General features: G+C 40.0%; 1 protein-coding gene across 2 annotated transcripts in view; it reads right to left on the bottom strand.

Annotated features, from left to right (window-relative positions):
• NLGN4X (neuroligin 4 X-linked) overlaps window positions 1-12236 on the bottom strand; it is a 204395-nt gene that overhangs the window by 191601 nt on the left and 558 nt on the right. The gene's annotated exons all lie outside the window — the stretch shown is intronic.

Here is a 12236-nt window from a genome sequence, read left to right as displayed (position 1 = left end):
TCACTAGTGGGGTCCCTCAAGGCTCCATTTTAGGGCCGGTACTTTTCGATATTTTTATAAACGATCTGGATGTAGGAATAGAAGGTATTTTGAGCAATTTTGCTGATGACACCAAACTTGGAGGAGTCGTGGACTCGAATGAGTGTGGAAAGGCCTTGCAGAGGGATCTGGATAGGTTGGAGAGCTGGGCGATCACCAACCGTATGAAGTTCAATAAGAGCAAGTGCCGGGTCCTGCACCTGGGACGGGGAAACCCTGGCTGCACGTACAGACTGGGCGATGAGACGCTGGAGAGCAGCCTAGAAGAGAGGGATCTGGGGGTCGTGGTAGACAGCAAGTTGAATATGAGCCAGCAGTGTGCCCTGGCAGCCAGGAGGGCCAACCGTGTCCTGGGGTGCATCAAGCACGGCATCGCTAGTAGGTCAAGGGAGGTGATTGTCCCGCTCTACTCTGCGCTGGTGCGGCCTCACCTCGAGTACTGTGTGCAGTTCTGGGCACCACAGTATAAAAAGGACATGAAACTGTTGGAGAGTGTCCAGAGGAGGGCTACAAAGATGGTGATAGGCCTGGAGGGGAAGACGTACGAAGAACGGCTGAGGTCACTGGGCCTGTTCAGCCTGGAGAAGAGGAGGCTGAGAGGAGACCTCATCACAGTCTACAACTTCCTCGTAAGAGGGTGTCGAGAGACAGGAGACCTTTTCTCCATTAACACCAGTGACAGGACCCGCGGGAACGGGGTTAAGCTGAGGCAGGGGAAATTTAGGCTTGACATCAGGAGGGGGTTCTTCACAGAGAGGGTGGTTGCACACTGGAACAGGCTCCCCAGGGAAGTTGTCACTGCACCGAGCCTGTCTGAATTTAAGAAGAGATTGGACTGTGCACTTAGTCACATGGTCTGAACTTTTGGGTAGACCTGTGCGGTGTCAAGAGTTGGACTTGATGATCCTTAAGGGTCCCTTCCAACTCAGGATATTCTATGATTCTATGATTCTATGATTCTATAGTGGCCAGGCTGAGCTCATACTGGGCTTTTCCTTCCTGATTTTTTTCTCTGCAAATTCTGGCAACTTCCTTGTACTCTCCCCAAGTTTCCTGTCCCTTTTTCTCCTGGACACTCAGCAAAAGTTCCCTGTTCAGCCATGCCCCACCGGTTCATCTTATGGGGATGAACCAGGGGACAGCCTGCTCCTGTGCTTTACGACTTCCTTCTTGAGGAGCATCCTGCCTTCCTGGACCCCTCTGCCCTTCAGGACTGACTCCCAAGAGACCATCTGGAAGTCCAAGATAGCAGTTTTAGTGACCCTCCCCCCCTCCATGACTCTACCAAGGATAGAGAATTCTACCATGTCATGGTCACTCTGCCCAAGACAACTGCCTACCACCACATCTCCCACCAGTCCTTCTCTGTTTGTGAACAGCAGGTCTAGCAGGGTACCCCCTCTGGCAGGCTCACTAACCACCTGAGTCAGGAAGCAGTCTTCCACACACTCCAGGAACCTTCTAGACTGCTTCCTCAGGGCTGTATTTTATTTCCAGCATATGTCTGGGAAGTTAAAGTACCCAGGAGAACAAGCACTGGTGACTGAGGGACTTCTGCCAGCTGCTTATAGAACACCTCATCCATCTCTTCATCCTGGTTTGGTGGTCTATAACAGACCCCCACTAGGATGCCCACCTTGTTGGCCAACCCCCTGATCCTTATCCATAGGAACGCTACCTTATCATTCCTAACCCTGAGCTCAACAGTAACGAAACACTCTCTAAAACAGAGAGCCATGCCACCACACCTCCTTAGGTCCCTGTCCCTTCTGAAGAGCTTGTAGCCATCCATTGCAGCTCTCCAGTCATGGGACTGGTACCACCATGTTTCAGTGATGGCAACTAGGCCTCAGTTTGCCTGCCAATTAATGGCTTCCAGACCCTCCTGTTTGTTGCCCATGCTATGTGCATTGGTGTAGATGCACTTCAGCTGTGCTATTGCCCTCACCCACAACCCTGGAACTGCTCCCATAGGCTGATCTCTATCAAGCCTCTTTTCCCACCCCATCCCCCTTCATACCCAGTTTTATTTGGAGAAAAAATATTTTAAAAGATAATTAAGAAGAAAATAGACTTTCTTTCAAAGAGTACAATCTATACCCCTGTAGAGTGATGTTGATACTGAGAATTATATATTCATTCTTATCCATACAGTGAACCTGTTTCTAGTATATTGCGCCCCCTCAGACAAAACCTAACTCTGATCTTCCAAAACATCCCTCTTTTAAGTCTGTCTTGACTGATATCTTACTACTACAGGCTCTCCAGAACATTAACTATCATTGCTCTCACTATTCTACTTTCCCTGCTCTAGTATCTCTACTGTCCCTATTTTTCATCCCCTCATTCCTACACTTTCCTTACATTCTCAGTCTTTCTTTAGTGAGTGTCCTGTATTTGTTTTGAGAATCTACCCCCAATGGCAACTTACTTCTTACCTCATTCCCTCTTATCTCATTCTTCTTTTTCTATGAAAATCCTATTCAATGTTAACCTTTCTTTGAAACTGCTAATCTGTTCGCAACTCAGTGTATGTTTATAGATTCTGACTAGGAAGGGCATCTTGAGGCAATACGAAGTATGAGAAGGATAAATACCAAACCAGACTAGGAATTTGGGGTGGGGAGAGAGGGAGGAATGGGTGTCATTTGAGAAACATCCCTTATCTTGCACAGAGGGAAAGGAAAAAATTAGAATATGAAGTCTCTTCATCTTACACATAATTATTCCATTCACTGCTTAGCTTTCAGGTCTTAAGAGGTAGAAGTGGTGTTAAATATGCCACCATTGCTGTTGAATTTTCTTCCAAAAAGGAATTCAATCATTACTTCACCACCCTTATTGACTCTTCTTGCTCCAGACAGTATCTTCTCCAACCTCAGTACAATTCCATGTGAAAACAAAACAAAATAAAACAAAACAAACAAACAAACAGCAGCAAAACAGCTTACTATTTGGTAACATGGCTAACTGGCTTCAGAAAGCAGTGAAATATCAAGCCTAGCCAAGTAGTAACTCTCCAGGGGCAAACAGAAACTAAAATCTACTATAGAAAGGTGTTTCTGTGAAGTGTTATGGTCCAGTGATCATAACTCATATACCAAGTTCAAGAGTTACTTAGCTTTCCATTCTTATCTGATAGCTAAGAGAATTCAGCACACCACCACTATTACAATTGCTCCCATCTTGTGTTCTCTCAGCATTGCTTGTGTAACTTCTATATTGTTAATGTAATTTCTAATGCCAGAACAAGAAACCCTTTACAAAAAGGCACTCAAATTCAGCATATCAGAAATATGAATACAAATCACTCAAGAGAAAACAGTTTTTTGCTCTAGCTATTGAAGCTGCCACCATCATGTGGACCATTGTTACACCTTTAATAAGTCATAAATGGAAGAAAGCCTTGCGAGGGATCTGGGATACCAAGACAAATTAAAAACTTAAGAGAAAAGAAAGAAAACAGAATATTTGTAGGTAAAGCATAAACACGGAAAATGAAAGATTGTAACTACATGTTCTAATTTCATTTTCGAGAGTCAAAACTCTTAGACAAGATAGATTTAAGCAGGAGGACAATTTGCTAGAACATTTTTTTTCTAAAGTAAATAGAGAATAGAGAATTCAGACTGATCATTCCGAGAAATATCAAATTGCTATATTACAGCACAAATGAAAATGGGCCATCTCTTCTCATAGACAGCTACTTTCACTTATACTTGCAGTTTACTCCATGACCATGGCAAGTCAATGTAGGATAGTGCTACAAGCTTACTACACCAATAACTCATTGCATTTCAGTAACATCACACCTCTGTACCAGATCAGGACAGAAAAATCATTGCAGAATGTCTTTCACAGTCCTGTAAACTGGAGAAGCTGGCAGCCCACGGCTTGGACAGGTACACTCTTTGCTGAGTTAAAGCTGGCTGGATGGCTGGGCCCAGAACGTGGTGGTGAATGGAGTGAAATCTAGCTGGTTACTGGTCATGAGTGGTGTTCCTCAAAGGTCAGTGTCACCGTCCCTGGGGGTGTTCTAGGAAAGGTTGGACATGATGCTTAAGGACATGGTTTAGTGGGCGATACTGGTGGTAGGGGATGGTTGGATCAGATGATCTTGAAGGTCTTTTCTAACCTTAATGATTATATGAGTCTTACTGTCTCTTTAAATTTACGGTATTCTTGTGCCACCTGACCTGCATTACCAAATTCCTAAAGCACTGTATTTGAAATGTTATCTATATGTAAAGATGGCATCAAACTGATATAAACTCTAAGCATTTTTTTAAAAAAGTCATAATTCAAGCACAGTTCATATACAAGGTCTTGAGAAAAAGAAAGTCTTAACAAACGCAACATTAAAAATGTAATGTTTTCTTAATAACTAACCTCTTTAGATAGAACCAATACATCCACCTTTCCACTATAACTTCTGCACCTGATCAAAGTATTATTACAATGAACATGAAATTAATATGCTGCATCTTACCTGAAGAGATGACTTCCAGATCCAAGGTTAATATCCAGTTTCAATAAATACTAATATTTCATATGTCAAAACCAGTGGATCTGCATCATCTGCCCCATAATTCACCACCTGCAGATTGGAAACTACACACACTGAACAACTCTAATTTCAGTAGCAGACCTGCTGCTGGCTGTGTTAAACAAATTCACAGCCTTGGGCACCACAGCTCATCTGTCAATCTGTGCATATTTTGCAGAAAGTTCTACTTCCCCTCAATGCATTGTGTATTGAGAACTTATCTTTGCTTTCATGTAGATGATGTAAAATGCAGCAGGAAGAGATTTCAATAATTACATTATTGATAGAGATATTTTTGGCTTGGGAGACTCCAACCAACAAATCAGTGACTACGTACTTGACTGAGATGCAATGCTCTATGAGATGCAATGCTCTATCTGATGAATGCTGTCCTGAAGTACTTGACTGAACCATCTGCTTTAAATTTTGGGTGAAGGGAACATCTAATACAAGGATAACTCACTAGTTGCTGCTTATGGCTGCCCATCACATTTCAGTGTTGCTGCAATTCTTTTGCTTATGCCTGAGACATCCCATAAAATACAGAAATAGTCCTATTCATTACTAGTTTCAGAGTGTTTTGGTAATGGCAGATGTACCAATGATTCACAAGGGTATCACCTCCTCTTCCAATATTCCTCTGGAATCAAGGTGAGTTTTTTTATTATTATTATTTATTTATTCATTTATTTTTCTCAGAGTATCCTATAAAATAATACTGAAATCTCTAATGTAGAAACAGCACAACTTAAAATCCAGGGATATAACATACTATAATAGTATGACAAAGGTAGTAGGGAGATAAGGAGAGAAAAAAAAAAAAAAAAAAAAAAAAAGCCTCTTTAGCACATACACAGATATTGAGAACCCCTGTACAAATTGGATTTTTGTACTTAATCATTTTAATTACCAACAGGTACACAGCTTCTGTTGAAAAATAAATCCAGGAAACTTCAGGAAGAAATCATAGAAAATATCAAGTCTGTGCAACCATTTGTCTTTATAAACACAGTCACCAACAGAACAAGAGTTGAGACAGTACATGCTCCCACATCGTCTATTATACTTTTCTAGTGTATATAATCATCTGCACATGTAAAAGCTCTTCAAAGAAGAGATGGAGTTACATAATTTCATATATCGTACTGATTTTTTTAAAATTATTTTTCAGATAAAACAGTTTTATCAGAAGAACTTAACATGTTCTTGTAAGCTGTATGACATTTACAGTCTTATGCAAATACTACATACATACTTTATCCAAATGCCAGCTACTCATAGGGTGTAACAAAAAGCCTTTTGAAATCAACAGAAATCTTTGCACTGAATCCAACAAGCCTTGGTCCCATAACACTAACCTGTTAATGGTCTGTTAACTTTGGTCCTGTTACATGAGTCTGTTAATGTTAATGGTCTATGTTACATCCAGTGAGAAAATGATCAAAAATCTATTGTGCATTAGATTGTATATACCCTAGATCTTATATGGTCCCACATGAAAAAAATACTGATTTTTTATTATTATTATTCAAAATGACATCTGGAAATTTTTCTCAGCAAATCAAAAAAGGTAGATCATATGTCAAATTATAAGTACATTTCCTATATAATTTTTATTTTTATTTTTTGTAGCAAGTCTATATATGCCCAAGTACTTGAAAGAGATATTTCACAGATATGGGATATAGATTTGTGGAGAATTATAAATATAGTAGAGAATAAGTAATATATATATGAAATATATTCAGAAAAAAAAAAAAAAAAAAAACAGCAACCAAAAAACCATCATTATATTATTGACAAATTTTAAGTAATTGCCTGCTCCAATTTTTAATATCAGAGTTCTGTGTAATGTCTGCAATACAGATTATTTAATAGAAGAAAAACTGGTTGCTACAAGTACTTTGCAAGTAGCTGTAGAAAAAAAAAAAAAGTAAAAAAGTATAAAATCTAATTGTAAAATGTCCGTATAAAATGAATACATAGAAATAAACACAAATAATATGGTTCCATTCCAAATTCTATATTTCAAAATCACAGTGCAAAAGTATGACATATAATGTATTGTTTGTTTATTTGAAAAAAATAAAAAAAATATAAAAAAATTGGAGATTATTACAGCACAGACTGCCTTGGAGGAAAAAAAGTCATAATAAAAATACCAAACAGAAGAGTTATTAAAGTTTGGCCACTTCTATTTCAACAGTGCTCAAAAGCTTAAAAGAAATCTTGTTATAGAAAAAGTAAGCAATTTGAGCTCACTTCGTAACAGTTCTAAACAGTTTTGGAGAAGGAATCCTTGTTGCCATTTACTTGTCTATTTTTCACTAAGAGTCCAAAACTAACTTTAAGAAGCTTCTAAAGAATCTTGATCACCAACCCAGAGATGCCTGGCAATGATATCACAACATCACCACATGATGGCACTGATCGACACGGCTGGTCAGTCGTACCAGGACCATGAACTTGATAGAAAAAGTACAGAGCACAGTACCAACAGTTTGAAATTTGGTTCCTTCCAGGTCTGTATTGGGCCTGTAACCGACGCAGGCACTAAAGCAATAAGTATTTTCAAAATAATCAAGCCATTAGACTACTTCAAGCAACACTTTGGGACACAAATGACTGTTTATGATTTTTCTCTTCCATTTCTGGCTGTAGTAGACTTCTTTTAAATGACAGTGGCTACCTGCACTTGGAGAAAAAAAGGAAATGCCTTACCTCTGAAATAATTTGTACTGAGAAGCAGTAGGCTACCTATTTTTGTCTACTGCATTCAACAAATGCCAATCTGAAATATAGTATTAGAAGTTTACTGCCATCAAAACATAACACCACAGTCTTACACGTTTCATCTATCATCCATTACGGTGAAATATTCAAGTGGCTTAGTCTCAATGATTTGTGTAATTAAAACTCAAAAATATTTTTCATTATATTCATTATATTAAAAAATCAAATAAAAGTAAATAAAAATGTTTTAATTCATTCTACATAAGAAATCAAATCAGCTACTTCAGAAGTAAATATAATTGGATGTTGACTAATCAAAGGAAAGAAACAAACATTATATTGCACAAATCCTTTATTGTTACATTAAAAGAAATAATCTTTAATATGATTCTGTTACAATCTCTGCAATATTTAAAAATAGTCCCTCTGCAAACAGTAAAAATGAATACTTTTAAATGAAGCTATACGAATAAGAGAAAATAGTGACTGTTATGCAGTACTCATGTTTTCAGATATAATTTTTTATATATTTATCAACAAAAAATCAAATATTTTTCCTAAAAAAAAAATGCCACTTTCAAAGCTTATGTCTTGAAAGGCTAAACTTCCCCATCAAGTTGCAAGTCTCAGTGAATACATAAACAACAGAAGAAAGACAAGCATGGAGAAGTCCTAACCCTCAATTGAAGCTAGTCAGTGGTATGCACTTACCAAAATACATCCTATGACACTAAGTGGTGTGTGGGCTCAGCACAGAAGACAGCAGAAAGAAAGAATTATACATTATGACATCAGTGACTACAATTTATTTTTAGATTATTACAGTAGAGACCTGATCATTCTTAGCTAGGGATCACTCCAGCATGTGGTAATGCATTTGGTTTGAATTAGCCATGCTTGTGGTAAAGCTTCACTGCAGATCTCACATAAAAAGCCATCTTCTAGAAGGGCCGCTTCTATTCTCACACGAGTTGTGCATGCAAAACATAAAGTATCTCTGGGTCATATACATCTTACTTTTAACGACAATATCCAGAAAGAATTGCTCCTAGTTTACATGGTATAAAGAGAGCTTAAATGTAATATCTTCAGAATAATTTTCTACCCTTTGAATCCACTCACTACAAGCAGTTTATTAACTGTATTTTCAATTTTCTTTTCTCTAACCTTAAATCCATTTCAAGTTCTGAAAAGTTGAATAACATTGTGCTTCATTTCAATTAAAGTAACTTTGCAAGAGTATTACCAATAAACCTATTTTGTCCTCTATTGACAGCAATGCCTTCTCTTGTGTGGCTTTTTTTTTTTTTTTTTTTCCAAATCCAATCTGAGGACTTCTAAAACAAATACAATGAGAACTAGAGAACTATTAAAAAGTGACAGAGATGAATACATAACCCTGTCAGATGTGGGGATCGAAATGGCTCACAACATAAATGCTTTACAAACATTTCTTGAGTGTACCTGAGCTGAACTGTGACAGAGGATAGCTGCAGTTGGAGATGAGAGCCTTATATTGATTTTTGCAGCTCATGTTTATGTTTTGGTTTTACTAGGATTTTTTTTTAAGGCTCACAAATTTATAATCCAGTGCACATAACTAACCAATCTTACTCATGCTGAAGAGATGTTGAATCTTGATGACAAGTTTTCAAGTGACAGAATGACTAAATTATATGCTGGTTATAGCATGATGCTTATTCCTGTCCTACCCAGGTGGAGCTGTTCTTTACACTATGTGATTCAGCCATCAAATAGCAGCATGCGTGTTTGAAAGGCCAAGAGGAGGCTGTATTGAGAACCTGTCAGAAACAAATGTGCAAACCTCTATGCAGCAGTCAGTAAATGTTCCTTGAATTACTCTTTTGTTAAAAAAAAAAAAAAAAAGCGAAACAAATCCTTGTTTCTATATATCTATAATACAAAGCTTTAGTTAAACAGCTTTTCTTTCTGCCTCATGTCTTCATCTCTACATGACAGATCTTCATCTGAAGGATGCCTATTAAGACCAAGATATTTATCAAATGTAAAAACAGAAATCATCAGGAACTTTTGTATTTACAGTCTACATGTTTGTAATACAGCACTTCACTTTAAAATAATACCAGGCAAGTAATCATTCCATCTAGAAACGTAGAAGGAAGAAAATGTATTTTCTTGACTACATATATGCTTTACAGTAGAGATACAGACTAAAAGGTGTTTATATTCAAAGGAAAATAAATAAATAATCTAGACATGAATCAGAATCCTCGAGGACCAATATGTTTTGGACGCCAAAATGAATTTAAGTTATAATATCTGCTGCCACTTAATAAACTGCACTTGCATACGGCATACCAACAATGATTGCACCTATATAGTACACAGGCATATGAATAAAGAGCAATAGCAGTTCCATTACACAAAAGAATAATAATTTCAAGATGCTAAGAATAAGTAGGTCAAAAAAAAAAAAAAAAAAAAAAAATTCTCAGAAAATTCCATGCCATTATACATCTTGCTGGGTTTGAGTTACCAGAAACTGCATGGCATGTTTTCATGCTATCAGTCTTTAATGTTTATTTGAAATATGATTCATAAGACAATGCATATAACCCATTACTCAGAAGAAAAAAAGAAAGAAAGAAATTTCCTAATTTCCTGCATATCCACATATTACCTACACAGAGGTTTATATAGATGCTATTAATTGGTGCAATGTCAAATACATGTTTTGTAAGTAAATGAAATGTAGGGTTCATTAGACATATAAAATCAGCTCACCGCTACAAAGCAAAGTAGTGCTTTCATCCAGAAATGAAAATTAATGGATGTAATTCATTATTTTCTTATGGTGTCAGAAAACAAGTTTATTTATTTAGTGCTAACAAAATATTTGTGTTTCTAATAATTAATAAACTTAATTTGTGTCCCATGGGATGTGGACTATTGCCCTTCCATTTATAGGAGATATTTAAGGTGGCAGTTACATTTATGTTTCAGGAAGAGAATATACCAGAGATTTCCATTTCGGTCAAACTGCTTGTAAATTCATCCAACAGAGCTTTGCTTTCTAATCACCTACTTCTAAAAATATGCATGTATACCCCTAACATTAATAATCACTTAAAAACAAAAGTCAGTCTAGAATTTGCTTTCAACACTGATCAGTCATGATTAAAGAGGTTTTTGTTTGTTTGCTTGTTTGTTTAGTGGCGATGGCTTGTTTTTAAATACAAACCATCTGAGCGTTTGTATGCATTCATGCCATCAGTTCGCCCATAAAGCCTACACATGAAAAAAAAAAAAAAAAAAAAAAAAAAGCCATCGTTTAAACGTCCACATCCGCCGCTACTCCACTCCCTGTACCACCAAGGCTTTAAAGGTTTAGACCGCCGTTTCAGGTGCACCGCGGCGCGCCTTCGCACCTCAGCCTGCCTTTTGTGGCGTTTGGACCCCCCCCTCCCCCCCCCCAGACCGCTCCCCCAAGCCCCCCGCTCCCACAACCGGCCGCCAAACTTCCCTCCGCGCTTCGCGTCCTGCCCACTCTGGGCACCGCATCGAGGGGGACGGGGACGGGGACGGCAGCAGCTGCAGCGGACGCGGGCCCACACCGCCACCTCCTGGCCGCGCCCCGCCACCGCCGCGCAAACTTCCTCTCCCCACGCCGGGCGCCGAAAGCGGCCAAGTTTTCCCCGGGTGGGGGGGGGTGGGGGGGTGGTGTGGTGCGGGGGGAGGTCGAGCTGCCGGCGCCCCCGCTCCCCCCGCGCCGCCTGCCGGGCGTCCGAAAGGGCCACGGGGCCGCCCCCGCGCGGCGGGGTGCGGGGAGGTGGCGGCGGCCTTTCCCCGGGGAGGGGGCGCAGCCCTGGCGCCTCCCGCCGCCAGCCCCCGCTTCTCCCGCCCCCGCCCCAGCTTTGCAGAGAAGCCGATTTACTGTCGGCCGGGGTGGGGGTGGGGGGTGCTTCTTTTTTACTTCTGCCTTCTTTTTTTTTTTTTTTTCCCCCCTTTTTTTTTTTTCCTTCCCCCACTCCGCCGCCGCCGCTCCGCGCATACTGGTGCTGGTTCTCCCCAGTGCCAGTCCCTGCTCCATCACGTGCGGGAGCCCATGCCCATCACAAAAGCGGGCATTTTACCCGAGCCCGGAAAAGGAACGAAAGAAAAGAGAAAAAAACAAAACAAAACAAAAAAAAAACCACCACAGAATAAATAAACCAAAACCGGGTGCACAGCTCAATCCAAGAAGAGCCAAGATTTCCCCTGAACAGCCGCGCCTGCCTCGTGTGTCGCGTCGTCCCCTCGTCCCCCTGGCCCCCCCCCCCCCCCCCCAATCCTCCCCCGTCCCCTTTTTTTGTGGCTGTGGTGGCAGCGAGGGAAGTGGTTAACCAAAACCCGACGTGTTGGTTTTGTATTTCTCTGAAAACCACAGGCGCACACAGAGCATGAGGTACTGCTCCAGCCCCCCTCCGCGCTTGCAGAAAACTGTGGCTTCGCTCTTTCTCTCTCTCTCTCTCTCTCTCTCTCTCTCTCTCTCTCTCTCTGTACTGCAGATATTTTTCCCTCGTCTCCTCCACACTCTTCTGTTTATTCTGCTGTAAGGCACAGCTACTTTGTAAACATCTCACACAGATCCCCGGAGCCTTCCAAATAGCTGATTGCAGCAAAATGCCTCCAAACAAATTATGGTGCAAGGGGGCTATGGGGGTCGAGACCGAAGCGGATAAAAAATAAATACATTTGCATATATTCACATATGTGACATCGAGATCATGTATGATGGTGGAGATGGCAGAAAGAAAGTATCGCTTTATAATGATGGGAAAAGTAAAAGCACAGACGACTGCAGCAAACTGCTCACCCTTTGCCAGAGTACCAACTGCAACACCTCTCCCCCACCCCCGCCGGGAAAAAAAAAAAAAAAAAAAAAAAAAAAAAAAAA

This window comes from Oxyura jamaicensis, chromosome 1 (assembly GCF_011077185.1).
Source record: "Oxyura jamaicensis isolate SHBP4307 breed ruddy duck chromosome 1, BPBGC_Ojam_1.0, whole genome shotgun sequence".
Classification (NCBI taxonomy): domain Eukaryota; kingdom Metazoa; phylum Chordata; class Aves; order Anseriformes; family Anatidae; genus Oxyura; species Oxyura jamaicensis.
The sequence above is the reverse complement of the archived record's forward strand: the minus strand, read 5'-3'. Positions and strand labels throughout refer to the sequence as shown.